Raw genomic sequence first — 238 nt, 5'->3', positions numbered from 1 at the left:
CCCCCCCCCCCCCCCCCCCATGCTAAAGTTGATTAAAAAGAAGAATAAAAAAATATGCTTTAATTAAGAAAATCTTTAAAAATCCGACCTTTAAGGACACCAATTTTCTTTGTGAATGAATAATGTTTCGTAAATAAATAAATGTAAATGTAAGTCTACACCCCCTATGTTAAAATACAGGGGGCATAAGTATACACCCCCCTGTGTTAAAATACAGGGGCATAAGTATACACCCCCC

The sequence above is a fragment of the Etheostoma cragini genome, chromosome 14 (genome assembly GCF_013103735.1).
Source record: "Etheostoma cragini isolate CJK2018 chromosome 14, CSU_Ecrag_1.0, whole genome shotgun sequence".
In the NCBI taxonomy this organism is placed as follows: Eukaryota; Metazoa; Chordata; class Actinopteri; order Perciformes; family Percidae; genus Etheostoma; species Etheostoma cragini.
The sequence above is the reverse complement of the archived record's forward strand: the minus strand, read 5'-3'. Positions refer to the sequence as shown.